The 20320-nt window shown below is 47.3% G+C and overlaps 1 protein-coding gene and 1 long non-coding RNA gene across 2 annotated transcripts in view; one reads left to right on the top strand and one right to left on the bottom strand.

Annotated features, from left to right (window-relative positions):
* Nucleotides 1-14920, bottom strand: part of LOC106026958 (uncharacterized) — a 49676-nt gene extending 34756 nt beyond the window's left edge. Inside the window, exon 1 of the long non-coding RNA XR_001200553.3 lies at nucleotides 14462-14920. This is a non-coding gene — a long non-coding RNA (uncharacterized LOC106026958). The remainder of the gene's footprint in view (nucleotides 1-14461) is intronic.
* A 4502-nt stretch (nucleotides 14921-19422) lies between these two features.
* The window catches only part of Plekhf1 (pleckstrin homology and FYVE domain containing 1), a 30541-nt gene continuing 29643 nt past the window's right edge, over nucleotides 19423-20320 (top strand). The window contains exon 1 of the mRNA XM_013149153.3: nucleotides 19423-19485. The gene's annotated coding sequence lies outside the window, so the exon portion shown is untranslated. The remainder of the gene's footprint in view (nucleotides 19486-20320) is intronic.

Genomic DNA, 20320 nt, shown 5'->3' with positions numbered 1-20320 from the left:
ATGCCCATGGCCTCATTGCCTGAGAAGGAAGAGCCAGGATTTGAACCCAGTAGTACAGCTGACTGGGCTTTTTACTCGAGTGGCTGTTAAGGTACATAACATACTTCCTTTATCACCTGCTCTAAGAAAATGTATCTTCAGTGTGGGTCTTCGGTTCTGAGCATCTGAAGTGCTGCAGTCATAGCAGCATACGTGCTATTACTTCTGAGCATCCTGCTCATACCCACTCTCCACAGTGTAAAAGGCATCAAATGTGTAATTACACAGTTGCTTTCCAGAAAAGTTGTTGGTACTGCTTGCCATGTGAAATCTGTTTTTCATTTGGCGCAGACTCAAGTTTCTGTGTGAGTGGCTGTGTAACATGCAGCCACCTCCTTTGCAGAGGAGGCTTGGTGAGAATGCTCACCTACCACAAGCTGCTGCTCTGCAGGCCTCTTTGCAGGATATACTTTGTGTCCACACCGTCCTCCTAGGCAGAGGGAGGAAAGAGGAGGGCCAGGCCATTTGGGCTGCAGTCCTGATGCTGCTGTGCCAACTGTTACACAGCCGGGGCAGATGTTAGGAGTGGTCAAGTCCCCACAGGCTGTGAGTTGGGCTCATGGATGGTACTCTGGAACTAAGTGGTCTGGTCTGTCTTCACTGAGAAATTAGTTTTCTATCGTGGCTGACACCTTGGACATATAGAGCCATGTGCAATAAGCTAAATCAGCCTTGGGTAAACCATGCACCAGAGAAACCTGGCTCCCTGGCCAAAGTGCCATAGAGGCCCATGGAGAAAGTGATCAACACCTCGAGATAAAACAGAAGAGGGTGCAGGCCCAGGAGATGTCAGCTGAGGGCCCACTGTTCTCTGAGCAGGCCTGAGGGCACTTTCCAGATTCAAGGGCTGACTGGACAATTTCACTGCAGCACTGAACTCACAGAGTACAAGCTGGAGCTTTCCGGAGAGGAGGACAAAGCACCTGGAGGGCAAAGTGGGGGCAGCGTGCATGGGCCATGGCCCTTGTAAAAGTCTTCACAAGCAAGCCTCCATGAGTAAACACCAGACTGGGGCTTAAACAAGTTGTTTCCTCAGTAGTTGTGGAAACGGAAGTCCAAGGTGATTGGGGTGCTGGTAGAGTTATATACTGATGAGGTCTCTTCTGGCTTCTGCATTCTCTGGTTGGTCATTGTCTGTCCTGTCTGTGCAAGGACAGAGATGCCTTTGTCCCTTTTATAAGGATGCTATCAGGTTAGGACCATATTCTATGACCTCCTTTAACCTTGATTATCTCCTTAAATCTCTACCTCCAAATACCTTATCATATTGGAGATTAGGGTCAGTATATGAATTGGCAGGGATATATCCATAACAGCCATGAAGTTATGGAAGAGCCCTGTCCTCGGCCACTTGTCTGGACTTCCCAGCCCAATAGTACATGAACCACTAGCCAGTTCAGCCAGCCAATGCTTAACTCCCATTTCTGCTGCATTCCATCACTTACTTATATAGGAACTTAGGCCAAGAATTGCTAGGTTCCTGTTTATTTTTGCGAGCAGCTAGGCTTAACCTCCCACCCCATCCCACTGGGGCCACTAAGCAGTCTGGTTGGGGGAGGAGATGAATATGCAAGTGGATGGGGACAGCAGAGGAGGCCCCTTGGGAGGAGGTGGCTCGCGATCTAGGCAACTGGGATGTGAAGCACAGTCACCCAGGTTCAGGGCAGGAGCTGGTAGAGTCATCATGGAGGACCACAAAATCAGTGGAAGATTTGTGGGGATCTGCTCAAATGGCTTAGGGCCAGGCAGGAGAAGTGAGACCGGGATGTGCTACCAGTCGCAATTCTGTGGGGCATAACTGAGGTTCTAACCAACTCATTAGTGGAAGAAGAGAGAAGGCAAGAAATGCTACAAAAAGTTCAGACTCATAACTCAGGATATGGAAATCATGATCACCATGTCCTGATGTCTTGGGACCTCAACGTCACCTTTCATCAAGTGGGCCAATTCAAGTAGTTTTCCTGGGATAGGATCTTGGAACTTCTGCATCAGGATAAGCAGGGTACATGTACAAAATAGCCCAGTCCTGGCCTGCAACTCAGGCTACTAAATCACACTCCAGGGCGGAACCCGGATAGCTGTGCATTTATCTGAGATAGTATCTAACATCTCTTCCACCTTTGATATCTGGACTGTGATTTAAGATTTGGGATTCATAGGCCAGTATTTTTTGGATGCTGGAAAAGGTCATCAAATGACTGATCTCTCAAGTTCTGGAAGGTAAACATGAACACTTCTCCATAAATCATGGTAAAAAGCTTGCTTTCTGGATGACGGCTTTAGCATTAATTGAGTTTGCATTTCTTAGCTATAATGCCTCATTAAGACATCTGTTAAATGTCCATAATATTAATTTAATAGAGGGGGTTCTAATAGAACTGTATTGGAATTGTCCATTTAATTAACCTCATGGGCCTTTAATGGATGTCTTAAATAGACATCATTAACAAGAGTGCTAGACAAATTGAAATTAGAGTCAATAACATTCTTGATAATTTTTCTTAGCTGTGAAGGACAAGCAGTGCTAAGCAGACAGGCGCAGAGATGGGCTGTGACGGAGAAGAGTCAGCTGCCATCCCCAGGAGAGGCCTCTCGGGGGGTCACCATTCCGTGTCCCTGTCAGCTTTGTCCAGAAAAGACGATACTCCCAGTCTGTAGGAAGCACTTCCCAGGAGTGAAGTCCCACCCCTTTGCACGCCCTTTGCAGAAAAGGTTTTCTCTCCTGGTCCATCCTGTTGAGCAGAGGAGGACATAGGGACCCATATACTTAAGGCATAGTAAGTGGGTCAGAGTATCACATCATGGCTCAGGTGAGGCAGAACAGATGAGGACAGTGGGGTTGGGGGGGGCAAGTGGGTACCGTGGAGTGAGATGGGATGAAGTGGAACATTATTACGTTGCTTTTGCCTCCACCTCTCACTGAATGGTTCTCACTCAATGCAGTTTTCCAGAATCAATAGTTACCATTTTTATGTCATTTGACCTCTCTCTCTCTCTCTGACACAGTTATCCATTCCTCTCTCCTGAAATATCTCTATCCCTACACTACCACATCCCTGCCACTGCTAGTGCCCTGCAGTGATCCTCCTAAACTCTCAGGCTACCCCTGAGCTCCATCTTTGGACCTTTTTTTTTTTTTGGTCTTTCTGAGACAGGGTTCTGCTATGCAGTTGAACTCACCATAGCTCAGGCTGACCTCGAACTTGCAGTGACCTTCCTGTTCAGCCTCTCAAGTACTAGGATTCCAGGAGTGTTCTACCCTGCTTAGCTCCACCTTTGGACTTGTGTTCCACAGCAGTGGATTCCACAACTCCAGATACACTTACAATCTCAAAATCATACTGTGGACCAGAGCCAAATAAGTGTCTGTGTTTATTGTCTTCCTACACCCAATTAGAATATAAGCTCTTAAAGTAAGGACAATGATTTTTTTACGGCTGCTGTATCCTCAGTTATTTAGAAGTATATCTGATCTGTGATAGGTGCTTAAAGAATATGCATCAAGAGACCACATAAACTTCCCCCATTGACCACTGTACCTGGGTATCTAACAGCTATCCCGACTCATAGGCTGCACACAGAGTTCTTGATTTACTATGCAAATCCACTCCCCACCCCCAGTTAATCACTGTGTAACTTGGGATCCAGAAGTCATCATTGTTACCTTTCTTGCAGTGGTACCCCATCCAATATTGTGTGAAACTCAGCTCCCCTGCCACACCCCTCGTCCAGTCCTGCCATCACCCCAGTCCCAGCCCCATCCTCTAATCTGGCGCCCAGCTTCCAGCTCAGCCTTATCACAGCTGAGGACACCTTGCTGCAGCATGGTTCAGGTTGTGCCATCCTCTGCTTAAAACTCATATGCGACTTCCTACTCACTTGGGTTAAATCTTGCTCCTGACCCTCATAGCCTGCCTGCTCCTCCAGCCAGTCTCGGCTCACCTGCCCAGGGTCCTGCCCCAGGGCTTCCCTGTGCCTCTGCTCCACTCCCCTTTTCTTTCTGGGACTTTGTTCTCCTGGACCTTCAGTTTCAAGACAGCCTCCTCTGCGCCCAGCTGTCTACAGCTGGAAGTCTCCCTCCCCAGGAGGCCTCTTCCCCTCCAGGCTCTGTCACATTACCCACCTTACATTCTCCACATCCCTTCACTTTCTTAGCATCGTCTTACCTACAAGCTTCCTGTCATTTTCTTTCACCACAATGTGAGCTCCAGGAACACTGAGATGTTGCCTGTCTTGTCATTATAACTGTTGTAACCCCTGTATGATACAGAACAGTGCTTGTATATAATAAGTGTTCTGTAGATTTCTGATGTCTCCCCTCAAAAAATGAGCCAAAGGCATGGTACCAACAATAATAAGGGATGGTGGACACAGCAACTGTGACAACAGCCAGTGTGACCTCCAGTTTGGCCCGGACGGAGTCCATGTGGTTTTTCCAGACAAAGCATCACCCAGTCCTGAGATCAGCATGCTACCCCTCCCACGCTGGCAGGCACCCCAGCCAGCAGGAGTCCCTAGGTGACCAGGCAGCCCTGCACCACTGGACTCTGGCCCTCCACAGACCCATGCATGCATTCCATAGACAGCAGTCTCTACCACCGGCCTGTGCTTCTCTAACCTTCAGTTTCACCCATTAAATCTCAGGATGCAGGTGGAGGCAGCATTGAGGGTCAGGAAACCCAAATTGAAGGTTCAACTTACTCTTGCCCCTCATTTCCGACAACAAGGGACGTGAGGAAGGGGGTGTGCCACTTGTCATAGACACCTCTCATCTAAACAAATTAAACTGTACCCTCTGCCTAAAGAGGATGACAGAGAAGAAAGAGGTTGCAAATAGCCCTGCTCGCTGCCCCACCCTGCATCCCATGGAAGTTTGCCTTGCAGTGAGTGTGAGCTAGAAAGCATTATAGGTGGTCTTATCTCTCAAAAATGTGATTCTAACGCCTTTCATAGTCTCATGGGCCCTGAGCTGTAGTGTGCTGGCGAGGCTCACACCAGCTCATGTGACCCCAATCTCTTTCCAACTCCACACTCATACAGGCAGCCTGAGCCCACCATGGCAGGAGTTAGGCACACCATGGCAACTTACCAGAGGTGGCCCAACTTTTGCCAGCACCCGACTGCCCAAACACACACCGGCATCTATGTCTAAGGTGACAAGCCCCAGTCCTGTGAGCTGTACCCCCTGGAGACCCAGAGTCTGTCTCTAAAGTGCCCATCTTGTTTACAACTGAAATCTGAACACTGCCCTTGGCAACTGGCCCTAAGGAAGATATGACTCTGTCCTGAGGGCTAGAAACTCAGGGCTCTTGCTAGCTGAAAACACAGAGAAGTATAAACTCAACATATGTGTTTTTTCCTCTGTGTGTGTTAGATACTTCGTTTAAAAGTGTTATTTGTGAGAAAACCATTAAGTCTGTTATGTGGATGCTTAATAGGTATCTAAACTGATTTAAGCATCTCCCTAGCAATTTTGCTTCTTAATGGTAATTCTCAGACTACCCTAATGGCCCTTGCCTAAGAATTACAGAGTTAAAGCAAGGAAACTCAGAATTCTAAAAAATGCACAGTGTCACCAATTTCACAATTTTATGATCTGCCCCATCTCTAGCCTGGACATTTGAGGATCAAGAACTCAAATACTTCAGTCATTATGACAAGACTGCTGCAGATCTGCTGGCCCCCACCCACATGATACCCCTAGTTTAATAAAAATAGCAATGAATGGTGGTTACAGGCCTGTGGGATGAGGAGGGGACCATGCCTACGTCAGAGACCTTGGCAATTCTGGAAATGACCAAGGTTCTCTCGGGACCTGACCTCAGGACAAAGCTAGAGAGAGTTGGAGTCAGCAAGCAGACAGCCTGCTGCAAAGGAACTGGGAAGGGAGAGTCCCTGAGATGCAGCGTGGAGCTTCAGGCTTTGGTCAGCATGGCAGGAAACCAGGGCAGGGTGAGAAGATATGGAAGAGTGAACCAGCAGGGACAGAGCAAGAGCTGGAGGACCTGTCCCTCTGGGCCAGCAGTGGTATTAGGAATGCACAGTTTTGCAACTGTGCATAGCACGTACAGACAAGGCCTCAGGGACACAATCCCTGTCCACCGGAGGCTCCATCTAGTCACAATCAAGTGACCTGAAAGACAGCAGCCCACTGGAGGAAAAAAGGTTAGTGCCAGCTATTCAAGCTGATAAATGAGGGCCTGGGCCAAGATAGTAGCAAAGGCCTTAGGAGAGGCATGGGCAGCTGCGGAGGTCAGAGGGAACCCTTGGCCAATTGGATAGGAGGAAGGAGCTCTCCAAGCTGGTCAGGGTGCTGAAGGGATGAGTCCTTGCCTGGTTTGACTTTGTGACATTGGGCAAGCCACCACCTGCCAATGCCTCAGTGTCCTCTGTAAAATAAGCATCATAAATGAAGCACAAGGAACAAAAATAAATTCCTATGTGTAGTATCACCTGAAAGCTTGGATTGCTCCAAATCCACAGTATCATCTTCCAAGCACAGGACCGGCTACTTTTTAAAGCTGTCCCCCATGCCAAACTCCTGGTGGAACCCTAGAATAACCCTGAAAAGTCAGCAAAGGTAGCTCATTTGCTGGCCCAGGACACAGATTCATCCACCTAGGATCGAGCTGTCAGTGGATCGTTCACATGGCTGGGCCCCTCCTCTTCCCCCCAGTCATCCATTCTTCTGGAGCTTGAGGAAGCTACCTCTCTATCTGAATTTAAAGCCCTATTACCAGGAGAACAAAACTATTTTTTGCAAGGCACAAACCCCTGCCAGCTTCTGGCTCCTGGGTGGTGTTTGCTGCAAAATTTAAAGACTGCAATAACTATTGAACACCCTATTATCCGGCTGCCTAATTAATGTAAATGATAGTTACAGTCCGCTCACTGAGGCTTATGTTTCTCCGAGGAGGCCCTGCCAAGCCACCTGGGCCCCATTCCAGAGGCTTTATGGTAGCAGCCCCATTCTGGCTTTGTTGAGTAAAAGGTAAGTTGTGGCCCTAAATAATGAAGATGGAAGGGCTGAAAGGCTCCCAAAAGTAGGGCAGCTCAGGCTGAATCAGATGGCAGAGGCATCACTATGCAGGCTCTTTCCATTTGCTCCCCCAAACCCAAAATGTGACATCCCTAGGCCTGCCTGGAGGGGAGACAAAGGAGCTGGTACACACAGGAAAAAACCTGCAGAGACAGGCCCTGCCCCCTCCAGCCCCACCTCATGTCAGCTTCACTTCTCTGCTCCAAGTAGGGGAATCAATTTGACCAGGTCTGCCAGCAACTTTCCTGGTTTTATCACGGTCCCAGGCAGGCCAGGGAAGCTGGGTACCCTACCCTGCCAGTCCCACTAGTTCAGGCTTGGTTCCCAAGTGTCTGCCCTGCTGGTCTGCCACATTCTGCCTCTATTTTCACCCATTTAAACTGCTGTAAGCAAAAATACCTGACCGGGTAGCTTACAAACAATAGAAATTTCTCACATTCTTGGGCACCAGGAAGTTCAAGATCCAAATTACTGCCAAGTGTAGCACACACCTATAATCCCAGCACTCTGGAAGGCTGAGGCAGAAGGCTTGAAAATTTGATCCCAGCCCAGGCAATTTAGTGAGACAATTTATTTGTCTCAAAATAAAAATAAAAGGTCAGGGATTTAGCTCTGCAGCATAAGTGCCTGCCTGGCAAGTGCTAGATCATGAGTTCCATCTCTGTACCAAAAAAATAAAATAAAAATAAAAAATAAAAAGATTGGCAATGCAGCTCAGCCCAAAGGCCCTGGGTTCAGTCTCCATTAACCCACTTCATACACACACACACACACACACACACACACACACACACACACACACAGGAACATCAAAGTGCTTGCAGGTCTGCTGTCTGGTGAGGGCCCCTTCTTCAAAGACAGCAATTTTTTCACTGTGTCCTCCTATGACAGAGGGACCTCTCTGGAACCTCTCTGGGGTCACCAGTCCCATTCATGAGGGCTCCACTCTTACAATTTAATCACCTCCCAAAGACTCCACCTTTTTTTTTCCTTTTGCACTGGTTCCTCTGGAGAGTGAACCCAGAGCCTTTGCACTGAGCTGTATCCCTAGCCGCCTCCTCCCCCTTCTTTGAGACGCTTGGTCTCACTAAATCACTGAGTTGTCCAGACTGAGATCCAATTTGCAATCTATTTGCTTCAGTCTCCCAGAATGGTGGGATTATGGGCGTGTGCCACCACACCCCGAAGATCCACTTCTTAGTACCCTCACACTGAGGATTACGATTCAGTAATATTCAGTAATATTCATATCGAGGCAACACTTATTCAGTGTATAGCAGCTTGAATTCTGTCAACCCCTCAGAAAGCAGATAACTCCCACCTTCTAGGGAAAACCTTCCAGCCACCCTGAATCAGTTCCCTCCCTCCCATGCAGGGGACAAAGCGGACTTTCCATGCCAGCGCATTGGCATGCTGTAGAAAAGGTAGGGCCTCCGAGCAACTGCCCAACCTATACCTCCCACTCATGGGCGACACCTGCAGGAAGGTATGGGGCTGGCCTTGCTTAGCAAGTACCCACACTTGGCAAAGTGCTGTTTAATCCTGACTGTATGGTAGAATCTCCTGTGGAGGATTTCAGAACAGGGCTGAAGCCCAGACTTCATCAGCATCCGCAAGCCTAAACTAGAAACAATGGGAATGAGGCCCTGGTATCTCTGTGCTTCTAATCAGCATGGCCTTGGGCAAGTCTCTTGCCTCTGGGAGTCTGTGTTGTAAGAAGTTCAGCCCAAAGCAAGTGCTCTGGGTCTCTTTCTGTTGTTGAATAGATAAGTCATGACTTCCAAGGACCAGTTGGAGAAACTTGGGCTTTGGAAGCAGTCATGTCTCTCCAAGGTTGACCACGGTCACACACAGTGCCAAAGGATGGGCCAGAGCCTCCACAGCAGTGGTTTGACTTTGTCTTGACCTTAAATTACTGTTCTAAACAGTTGTCAACCTTCTTGACCTTGAACTCTGAGAAATTCACCTGAGCCCCAGAGCTCAACACAAAGGTTGGCTCAATGCAAGTACTCAGAGAATGAGTAAGTGAATCAGCAAATAACTCCCACACCTGGCTGGTCAAGCCTCTGTGGGTCACTCCAAGGCCATCTCTGGGAAAGGACTGTATTTTGCAATGGTTCCCCTGACCACCACACACAGGACTCTACACACACATGCTCCACATCTCATAGCATGCTCTGGGCTAAGGTTTCCAAACTACACACAACTTCACTGGGTCTGGGAGCAGGGAATGACAAGCACTTTCTTAAAAAATGAAGCCAGCCTAGGCTACAGGTTCAAGGCCAGCCTAGGCAGCAAGTTCAAGGCCAGCCTGAACTACATAGTGACACCCTGTCTCAAAAACCAAAATTAAATAAATAAATATTAGAAACTTCAAACAAAGAAATAGAGCAGATTAAAAAAATATCAAAGTGAATCACGCCTGTGTCAGATCACTTATTTTCTGTAATTTTGTTTCAGTTATGTAGAAAGATGGAAGTCTCTAGAAGGGCATGGCATTGGGTCCATTTTCTAGAAGTTTTGTAGCAGCCCCAATAGAATAAAAGTTCACTGCCGAGCTCTTGAAGGAAAGAAAAGATGCAGTGAAGCAGGAGTCCTGCAGAGTATCCAGCCAACCCACCTGAGCTGGAAATGGTTCCCCAGTATCCCTGCCCTGTACAGGTCCCGGGCAGGACTTCCTGGACCACGAGGGGGCACTATGGAAGGCAGAAGTGAGGCAGTAGACTTCTCTGTGCTCTGGAGGGTTACTAAAGGGCAAAGTGAGCTGTGTGCTCGCTGTGCGGTGGGTCTGCCAGCTCAGAGGTTGCCACAGGCGATAGCCAGGCCCACAGCCCCCCAGCTCATGCCTGGTCCTCCTGAATAGTGGAGGAGCTTCCATTGTCTCCAAAGGACGTGCTCATGATTGAATTGGAGGCTGGGAGACAGCAGAAGGCTGGCCCTGAGGTTTAGTCTGTTCCTGCATGTGTTATAACCTAAGCCCCCCTAACTATCAAGCTGAAGCCTGTTCTGTATAAAGCGCCACCTGCTGCTTTCCCTCTCCTTCTCCCTTCACATCTAACTAGGTTAAGTTTTAACTTCCCAAAAGGCCATAAAACAAAGGCCTGAGGTAATAGCTCCTGAAAACCCCCTTCCCTACCCGGTGGCCCGTCACAAATTGTGTTAATTGCATTAGATTGTATTAGATTGTACTATTCTTCACAAAAATAGCTTCGTAATATTTGTATTATAGCAATACCTATAACTTGGCCTTACTGTATGTGTTTTCCTAATCCCTTTGGGTGACCTAATTGATATGTTAATCAATACTCTCCTCTGTAAAGAATTGTAAAATCTTACCTAATTGATGTGTTAACCATTGTTGCCCTCTACAAATAACAGTTGTGGTGCTGAAGTAGGGTAGCTAAGGTTGTTAATTGCTGTTAGACTTCTCTATTCTTTGCTAAGAAAAACAAGATTTCTTCTTATCTAAACTTGCTTGTATGCAGGGAGACTTGCTTACCCTTACCTGATCTTGCCCTTCCCAAGTGTAATCGCCCTGTTTGCGCCACACCCCCATCCTCTTCCTTACATTGTGTGACCAGCAGCTGTTTGTGGATTTACAAGATAAAAGTCCTGACTTTTAGCTGTCAGGTGCGCAGTCTCCAAATTGGCTCCTGGAGGCTGTGTCACCAGGCCTGGAAATAAAGCCTTTGCTTCCCAAATTTTAATTTCTTGCTTCCTTGGATTTTATACCAGGGTCTGAGTTATCACAGCATGCTCAACATCACAATCAACCTTCTGCCAGATAGAGAAGCAATTGCTTCCTATCCAGCAGTGGCGAAGTTATGGCATGCATGCCACAGTGGGCTGTTTGCATCATTGAAAGCTCTAAGAGGTTTGCCACCACTGCTGTAGACTATTGAACTAGAATGATCCATGAAGTCAAATCCCATGGTTCTGCTTGTCTGCTAGAACCCTACATAAACAGTTCATGAGTCTCTTGCTCTGAAATCACATGTGAGCCCAGGAGCAACCTATAAGACAATGCCACTCCAGTACCCAGAGCAGTCGTCCATTCCCTTGCCTTCGGAGACTCCCAGGGTCCCCAGGTCCTCTCAGGAGATCCATGTCAGCCAAGCACCAAAGTCCACTTAGGAGAATCTCTGTAGAAAACCTGGTCTGGATTCACCCCATGGAGACATAGATAGAGCCTGGTCCAAAGGCTTCTTCCCTAAAGCCAATTGTACCTCACCCCACCCAACCTTGTCCCAGTAGGAACATCTTACAGTGCTTATCTCCCTTTTTAGAGCTCCAGTCCCAGGCCATAGAGCACTTTGTGACACCTGGCCAACACAATGTCCCCTCCAAACAGTGGCTGAGACAGTCATGGCAACCCGAATGCTTCATCAAATGTAGGTTTAGCAAGAAGCATGCAGCCCTATCCTGGAGAGCGAGAGTAGTTGTAACAATTGTTAGTGTTGCTTGCTCAGTATTTCCAGTAGGGGAAAATTTTATTTTCTGGTCTTTTTGTGGTTACACGGAGCTAAAAAACAACCTTGGTCCATGAATCATGAGAGGAAGCTAGAGCTTTTCCCAGCTGGTGTGAGACCCTCCAGAGCTTTCTCCCCTTAGCTGGTGCCACTGCTTCAGCCTGGGCCCCTGAGGTCCTTCCATGAGACAGTCCTTTTTCTGACCTGCGATGGCCTGTAGCATGAACAAAAAATGACCTTTGTGGTTTTAAGTCATTGATGCTTTGGAAAATTTTGTTACTACTGTATAACCTAGTTTATCCTGATTGTTAACAAAATTCTACTAGGGGCCAAGAGGACTTTTTTTTTTCCAAGAAGGAAGTATAGGGGTCAGGGATACAGTTCAATGGCACAGCACCTACCTGGCAAGTGTGAGGTCCTGAGTTTAATTCCTGGTACCAAAAAAAACCCCCCAAAAACATAAAACAAGAACCTGCAAATCTCCTGTCTTCTTCCAGATAAAGCAAATCCAGACGAGAAACCAGAAGCTTGGCCCTCACCTAGAGACCCAAAGCCAGTCTGAAGGAAAGCCACCATCTAGACATAACCCCAAGACAGAGGAGCAGAGAGGCAGAGGGACTCTTGAGGTCATGCCCAGACCACTAAGTCACTAGCCCTGAAACTTGGTGTTTTTCAACTTCCTGTTACATGAGATAAAGTCGTGTCCTGTTGAAGCCAATTTGATTCAGAGTTTCTGCTACTTGTGGCTGAAAAATACTAACTGATAAAGGATGTGGACGCACTTCTTCTTCAAGCAACCTTTGAAGATTGTAGTTTGCTACTGAGTTTACCAGTGAAGAAACTATACTCCCAGAAGGTGCTAGGTCTCAACCAAAACCACACATCCCCTCCTGGCCGGAAAGCTAAGCAGGACTGAACTATGTATTAGTCAGTTAAAAGTGCAGAAAAGAAACTCAAAATTGACGTATGCTTTTTAAAAAGTTTATGGGCAGATATGTGTGACAAAAAGATGACAGCAAATTATAACTTCACACAACTGGATTCAGAGGCTCAAAGGTGTCATCAAGATTCTGTCTTTCTCCATCTCAATTACTGTCTGTCTTGGTTACTTTTTTCTCATTGCTGGGACAAAATACCTGACACTCAAAATGAAGGAAGGAAAGATTTATTTAGTTTACAGTTTTTGCAAGTGTCAGTCCATGTTCAGCTGGTTCCAAGGCAGGGTGGCATGGCACTGGGGCAACACTCCAAGGCAGCAGAGCGAAAAGGCAGAAACAAGCCTCTTCTTTACACTGTACACAGGCCACCCTCCCCACCCCACCCCACTCCTACCCACCCACCCACCTTCCAGGGCAGGTGCAGCAATCACAAAATCTCCTTGCCCTCCTCTTGCACAGGATGAAGGTATTTACAAAATAAGAATCCAGGCTTCCTGCTGAGTCTCTCAGTTAAACTTCTAAACTTCTCAAGTGGACACAATGTATCAACCATAACACTGTCTTTCCACCTCAGCCTTTATTCCCCACAGTGCCTCTTCCTCGGGCAACCACTCCTGGGAAGCATTTGGTTGCTGCTTAACCAGCTTAATGCCCCAGAGAAAAGGGGATCTCTTTCAGGGCAGCACTAGCAAAGAGCCTGAGGCAGATCTTCCCTGGCTAAGGTACAGCACTTGCAGGACCCTGAACCAACTTTAACTGGGAAAGGGTCCTCTAACCAACAGATTGCAACTACCTGTCTGTCTCTAAGGCCTGGACAAAGATCAATACTCTCTTAACCAGAGGGATGGAGGGAAAGATGCGTTTTCTCAAAGAAAACAAACACCTCTGTCAGCAGGGAAAAAGGATTCTGGGCAAGAGAAAACAGTAGATGCAGATGCTTATGCAGCTCTGGTGTACTTGGATTTAGGGAAAAGACTGAGGTTGGGGCGGGGGGACCATGTGGCTATTACACCAAGTCTGCCAAAACAGTAGTTAGGAATAGAGAGGGAAGAGCAGGGGAGGAGTAACCGCCTTAGTTGGCCTGGCCAAAGAAGAGAAGCTGAGGCAAGACTTTCAGTGCAAGTTGTTTATTTTGGAGGTACAGATAAGAACTAGCAATAGAGAAGGGAGTTGGGGGGCAAGGGGAAGGCAGCCAGTAAAGGGAGTGTTATCAAGCAGTGTACCCCACAAGGGGACCCAGGATGCTGCATAACACACCCAGTTCAGTGGTCTCATTGGAAGGTAAGTGGGGGTGTGTCCCCCAGTACCTACCACTAAGGCTGTCCTAGGAGGTGCACTTGTAGATGGCCATTCTAGTGGACATGGGTGTGTCCTGGAGTTATGGAGGATGCTCTTAGGGAAAAAGACTGGCTGTTGGACTTCAATTTCCAGGATGTGGGCCAGGCACTGCCAGTGCCTCTGATAGAGCTAACATCATTCAAGCCACTGCTGGGTACTTGCATCAGTCAGTACTTATTAGAGAAATAGATTTAACTCAAACTATACAAATATTAAGAATTTACAAGATTGGCTTACGATGGCTGCCCACAAAGTCAGGTGCGGGAGAGCACAAAAGATCTCTGTACAAGCTGGAAATCCGAATGACCCAGGTGAGGGCCTGGAGCTCGTGTGAGTCCATATCAGGAGGCTGAAGGGTCTGCTATGGAAGGATGAAGGGTCCGTCCTGGAGGCTGCAGAGATTGCCCTGGGAGCCAAGAGATGACGCTGCCTTTATGAAGGCAAAGACTCCTCTGAAGAGACAAAGTGAGCCTTTCTTTTTGCTTCCCCATTATACCATTCAAGCTACAAGCTACAAGCTGCCCTAGGGTGGGTCTTTACGGTCCCAATTTAGTCGGGTGTTTCTTACTCAAGTTAACAAAATCGGTTATCACAAAGCAACCCCTTCATATACCGAGATTACCAACATTCAAGCTCACCTGTGAGCCTCAGAAACCTGTCTTCAGCAGGCAAAATGGAACAGCAGGGATCTGAATCCAAGATCTCTGACTTGAAGCTGATGCCAAATTCAGCTGGGTAATTCTAGGCCACTGCCAGGCTCTGCCAACTTTTCAGAGAAGAAAAGCTGAGCTGCCACATGAGGGCCCATCCAGCTGCCCACCTTCGCTGATGGTCACTCTCTGGAGTCCCTGTTTGTTCTCCTTGAGTGCCAAACGTGGCCAACGATCAAGTCCTTCCCTTCTGTGACGACAGCCTTTGGCAAGGTCTCTTTCCTGAAGTGTTTTCTGCAGCCGCTAATGAATGACACTTAAATTTTCCAGGAAAAGCTGCTTCTTTTTGAAGTAGTGAACAATCTTTGCTCTTGATTGCAATCTTTTGGGGCTGATTTTGGCCACTTGGTTTTTATTTTCTGATGACGACAGTGATGAGAGGGAGAGGAAGTGTTTGGGCTCTGCTCGTCTACAGAAATTGCAATCCCAGGAGGCGAGGATTTAGGCAATCAGGGTTGTAAGGGCAGAGAAGCCTGTTTTCTTTTCAGCTGTGTGAACAAGTTATTCCTGGTTTGTAACCCAATATAAGCCACAGTTTCCCGCAAAATCAGGACGTGTCATGGAATGGGGAAGGGTATGTCACTTTCTCCCACTGATTTCACTCTATCACAGGAATACAACTATTTCTAGAAGTCACATCCATAATTTTTAAAATCAAAGTCTATGGGGAAATACACCTTGAGTTAAAGAATTTTATATTATAAGAAATTTTCACAAGGTCCTCATTTCCAGAGTAAGATACATCTGAACGGTTGGGCTAGACATAATTGTGAAATGGGAAATAAAAGACCCATATTGCTATAAAGCTCCTGGTGTATTTTTAATCTGACTTTATTTCTCAACATTAAAATTAAGAATGTTTGTTCATTAAAAGACTGCTTTGCAGGACCTGGCAGTGAACACCTACAGTTCCAGCCATTCATTAGGATGAGGCAGGAGGATTGTAAATTCAAGGCCAGCCTGAGCAACACAATGAGACTGTGAGATCCTATTTTTTATTTAAAAAAAAAATCTAAAACTAAACAAAATTGCCTTAAGTGAGAGAAAAACCAAAGAAGATTAAAACAAGTTATTAAATATATATGTAACAATTTATATCTAGAATATATTTTTAAAATTTGCACAAATCAGTGAGGGAAATGCAGTCAAGTCAATAGAAAAAAATGAACAAACTATCCAAATGGCCAGAAATATACAAATAAGAGCTCAACCTCACTGGGCATTGAAGAAATTGCAATTAAAATCATAATACACTATCATTATAAACCCACAAAAATGGCTAAAAGGAAGAGGAAGCCAGGTGTGGTGGCGCACACCTAGAATCCTAGCACTCCAGAAGCTGAGGCAGGAAGATTGCTGCAAGCTCAAGGCCAGCCTGAACAGCACAAGACTCTGTCTCAAAAAACCAAAAAAATACTGGGCATGGTGATGCATGTGTGTAATGCCAGTACTCAGGAGACTGAGGCAGGAGAATCCCTCCAAGTTCAAGGCCAGCCTATGCTACAATAGTAAGCTTAAAACCAGCCTGAACTACATAGCAAGACACTGTGTCAACCTAAATAAATAGATAAATAGATAGATAGATATAAACAAATAAATAAAGGGAAGAGGAAAAATAATGTCAAGGAATTTGGAGCAACTAGAACCCTCCTATTCTGTGGATAAGCAAATTAGGTCAACCACTTTGATAACTGTCCTTCTAAAAAAAAGCAGGAAAATGCATTCTCTTTAATGCACATTCTTAAATACTTATCCCTCAGACAGGTCCCAAGTTTTCACCCAAAGACAAGTGCTACAGAACAAGTAACAACATCCCAAGCTGCAAGCTACCAGCTGTTCAGCCAAAACAAGAGGACAAATAAAGAGTAGAAAATTCAGACAATGCAACTCTACAGGATGAGAGCCAAGGATACAGCTCAGTGGCACAGCCCCTGCCTGGCAAGCGCAAGGTCCTGAGTTCAATTCACCATACAACAAAAACCCCAGGTGGCAATGAAAATAACAAACTATCACCACACTCAACAACCTAATACTGAGAAAAAGGAGAAACAAAAATGCGTAATTTCTGTCTCCATTGATATAAGGTCCAAAAGCCAGCAGAACTAACCCCTGGATGAAATGGGAGTAAGAGAGTGTTTATGCTTGGGGACGCCAAGCTGGGGGGACATCTGCGGCAAGCTCTCTGGGTTTCTCAAGAGGCTCTGCTTCTTAATCTGCTACAGGAATCTATCCACTTTTTTATTTTTTCAGTACTGGTGTTTGGACCCAGAGCTACATCTCATCCTTTTTTATTTTGAGACAAGGTCTTGCCAATTTGCTAAGTTGCCCAGGCTGAACTCCAACTTGCAACCCTCCTTCCTCAGCCTCCCAGAGACACTTTTTAAGAATAAGTACCAAACCATCTATTGACTGGAAAGCCCCTTGTGTGAACCTGGAAAGCCTAGGGAGAGGCTGCGGCTTGCAGTCTATAGTGACTTCCCAGGATGAGGGGCTATGTCACCTTGTACCCCTCCATCCTTTCTTAATCCCCCCACCCCATGCAACTGAGAGCTGCTGTGTGATCCTGAACCAACCAGAAACAGGGCTGCAGGTGACCTTAATCCTTCCAGAAAGTTATCCTAGTCCCTGCTGAGCCCTTGAGAGAAAGAAAAGCCAATCCTTGACATGAAAAGCAGGCACCTCCTTGTTTGCAGGCACCAAGACCTGGACCCCAGTGTGGGGAGCTCTGACATACCAGGCCCAGCAGAAGAAGGGACCGATGCTTTCCTGGGCTGCAGGGGTGTGTGCATTGGACACAAAGGATGTGTTCTACTGTGGTAGTGGAGAGCAGAGAGCCCAGCCTGGCCAGCCTGCCCAGCAATCTGCACTGGGTCTGTCTGCAGTTTCCCTCCTTCCAGGGTAAGGGACCCGTCCCTTGTGGAAGGAAGAGGCTCTTACAACCTACTATCAGACAAAAGTGAGCCAGAGAATCTCTTTATGGACATCTCCTAAACAGAAAGGCAGCCGAAGATCAGAGTTTCTCTCACTTGCATGAAAAGAGAAATTCTAGTCTCTAGGGATTGCGCTGAGGGAGGAGTTCCCCAAAGTACACTTAGCGTGTAAGCACGGCCTCGGCACATGCCCTCTCAGCTCAGCTTTCCATTCACAGAGGCCCCTTGCCTCCCTGTTTATGACCAGTCCCGTACCCCGGTGTGTTTCTCTGCCTCGTGGTAAGGGAGAAGCTGACATCCGCAGTTCCACGTCCACCCTGACCCCTTCCCTTGAGGGAAGCAGGAAAAACAGACCCACAGGAAAACACAGGGCTCAGCGTCACCCTGGGAGGAAGCACTGGGATCCCCGAGCCCCTGGACCATAGCCAGAGCCTCTCAGGGTTCAGGATAAAACTCTGAAAGGTGCAAGCTGCCCACTGACCTGCCAGGCCATACTACGGGCAGGCTGAGGCAGGAGACTTAAGACCCCTGTAGGATGGCAGGAGAGCATGCTAAAAACAGGGGGTGCGGGTGTGTGTGTCAGGGGCTGAGGGGAGCCCCCACTTCCTCCCCACTGGGCCATGCTTTAAGACTGGGAGAATCCCCCTGAGGGATGGATTTTTCATTTCAGCCCAATCCTACCCCAAGAGGCCAGGCAGCCAGCAAGGCACCCAGCTGTCAATCCCAGCTGCCTGTGCAGACACCCTGGGAGGGGGGTGTCCCCTTACCCTTTGTGGGGCTGGAGATTTTATGGGAAGGCAAAAAAATAAATAAAATACACAATAAATAAAAATGTTTCATTTTTATAAAATGACCAACACATATGTGTGGGTGTGTTTTTAATTAAGCAGTGCAGCTTAATGGGGCCTGGCTGCTGCCTCATCCAGCCGTTCCTGGGGTGTGAGGAGGCACTGGGTCCAGATGAGTGCCTCAAATCAGCCCGGGGTGTGATTAGATGATTACTCCCCGGAGCTTGTGCAAGATGAGCTTGCCGAGGAGAGTAGTCCACAAAAGTAGGAGGGAGAGGAGCTACTCCGCTGCTTTGAGAAGATGGAGGTGCTGATTCCGGTTGTCAGGGCCTCAGCTGCTGCCTCCTCCCCACAAGACCCACCCATGGGTGGCCACCTTGCTGAATGGAGGTAATGTCTTTTTAAATGATCAAGGCCTAGGAAATAGGTGTTTCAGCTGAAATAGAAAAGGAAGGGTGCAGAGAGACCTCACTTTGTAATACATTCTTCTTTCCTTCAAGGAGCAAGAAGCTGCCCTCATCCCCAGGAAGGCTCCAATCATCCCACCCAGGCTGCAGACTCTTTAACAGTATCCTGTCTGAGACATTCCCACTCTCTTGGTCTCCCTGAAGTTTCCAGGGGAAAGAACTTGCAGGTCTATCGTAGCTGTGCTGGTCTGGATAACGGATGAAGGAAAAATTAAAACTCAAGATGCTGGTGAGATAAAACTGAGCTATATAATAAAACAGCTCGTATCAGGTGTGGTAGTGCACAGCCAAGCACCCTGTCTCGAAAAGTTAAAAAGGGGTGGGGCTGTCGCTCAGCACAGCGGCTCTGGTTTCAATTGCCAGTACTGCAATTTATCAGTAAATCAATCATAAACAGCTAAGATGGAAAAACACGAGGAAGAAAAGAAATAGGGCCACTTGCCCTGGCGGAGAGTCACTGAAGGACTGTGGCTGATACATTATGTCAACTTGAGAAGTTTAGAAGTTTTACTGAGAGACTCAGCAGGGAGCCAGGAGTTTACTTTGTAAACATCCTCATTCTGTGCAAGAGGAAGCCTAGGAGATTTTGTGAGTGCTGTGCCAGGCCCTGGGGGGTGGAGGAGGTGGGGAGGGAGGTATATACCATATAAGGGAGGAAAAGAGGCTTGCTCTTCTCTCTTTTGCTCTGGATGCTGCCCTAAATTGTCCCAGTGCCACACTACCCTGCCTTGCAGCCAGCTGACTATAGACTGAAACCTCCAAAAACTGTAAGCTAAATAAACGTTTCTTTCCTTCATTTTGGGTGTTAAGTATTTTGTCCCAGCAATGATAGATAAGTAGACAAGTAAGGAGAAAAAAGGCATGGCAGAGAGTTATTGCTGTCCTCCAGGAGGGAGCTCAAAGGTGTGCTAAGCCTTGAGAATGTGTTTCTCTTGTGACATCTCAAGAGGCCAAGGATAGATCTGTGGGTGCAGGATTTCATGACTGTGATACAGTTCTATCTTTCTTCCAGCAACATACAAAGAGACTGAGGTACTTGGGTGCCCAGGTATATTTAAGTCAAATTTGGATGAAGGCAGGATTAGAAAGATTTAGAGAAGGCCCAGGGTCCAGCACAGGAATCCCGTGTAGGCGTTTGGGCTAGTGTCCATGCAGGGACAGACACAAAGGGCTGTGCAGACCTCACAGAGGTGCACCTGGGAAAGTGAGGCTCCAGGTGCCCAGGAATGGCTGGGAGTGAGTGCTCAGAATCACAGGGCCCTGGATGGTTATCTAGTTCTGCTGTGATAACTGAGTAACCTGGGGAAGTCCTGGGGTTCCTGAGCTTCCCTGCTCTCATATGTGAAATGACACTAATCATCTGGTTCATCTCGGACCTCAGGTAGCTGGCATGTTGTGCTGCTTGTGTGAATGATCTGAGTATCACTGAGTACAATGCCAAGCACACAGGAAACGCTTGGTGAGCCATCACTGGGAGTTAACATAAAGCTGCAAATGCTGAGAATTCCGTGTTCAAACACTGCTCCACAGGACCCCAAGCCCTGACCTGTAGGTCAGGACTGAGATCAGGCCTGAGGATCTGTTTTGCTCTCCCTGAAGAAC

This window comes from Cavia porcellus, unplaced genomic scaffold, assembly GCF_034190915.1.
Source record: "Cavia porcellus strain 051 isolate PalLab524CR breed Dunkin Hartley unplaced genomic scaffold, mCavPor4.1 scaffold_7, whole genome shotgun sequence".
Taxonomy (NCBI): domain Eukaryota; kingdom Metazoa; phylum Chordata; class Mammalia; order Rodentia; family Caviidae; genus Cavia; species Cavia porcellus.
Note: the sequence above shows the minus strand (reverse complement) of the source record. Positions and strands in the feature narration are given on the sequence as shown.